The sequence below is a fragment of the Gekko japonicus genome, unplaced genomic scaffold, assembly GCF_001447785.1.
Source record: "Gekko japonicus isolate JY-2015 unplaced genomic scaffold, Gekko_japonicus_V1.1 scaffold1701, whole genome shotgun sequence".
Lineage (NCBI taxonomy): Eukaryota > Metazoa > Chordata > Lepidosauria > Squamata > Gekkonidae > Gekko > Gekko japonicus.
In genome coordinates, this window is record NW_015167586.1 from 248,414 (window position 1) to 248,715 (window position 302).

At 35.8% G+C, this 302-nt stretch overlaps 1 protein-coding gene across 1 annotated transcript in view; it reads left to right on the top strand.

The window, feature by feature from the left end:
• The window catches only part of LOC107112728 (NACHT, LRR and PYD domains-containing protein 12-like), a 51,691-nt gene that overhangs the window by 31,015 nt on the left and 20,374 nt on the right, over window positions 1–302 (top strand). The gene's annotated exons all lie outside the window — the stretch shown is intronic.

Sequence of the window (302 nt, forward strand, 5' to 3'; positions counted from 1 at the left end):
TGTCACACCCTGAACACTCCCTGTTTGAACTGCTGCCTTCGGGTAGAAGATAAAGGACAATTAAAACAAGGACAAACAGATTAAAAAATAGTTTTTATCCGAGAGCTATTATTGCTTTAAATGCTGTCTGAAATTGGAGTTTGGGTGACATTGGTGGTTTAAGTTGCAATGTGAACCTTAAGGGAGTTATGGGATGGTTGTGAATGGTTGTGTGAGTGTATATGAGTATGGTTGTAGATCACCGAAATGATTGCATTTTTAATTTCGTTGTACTATGTACAATGACAATAAAGTATATTATT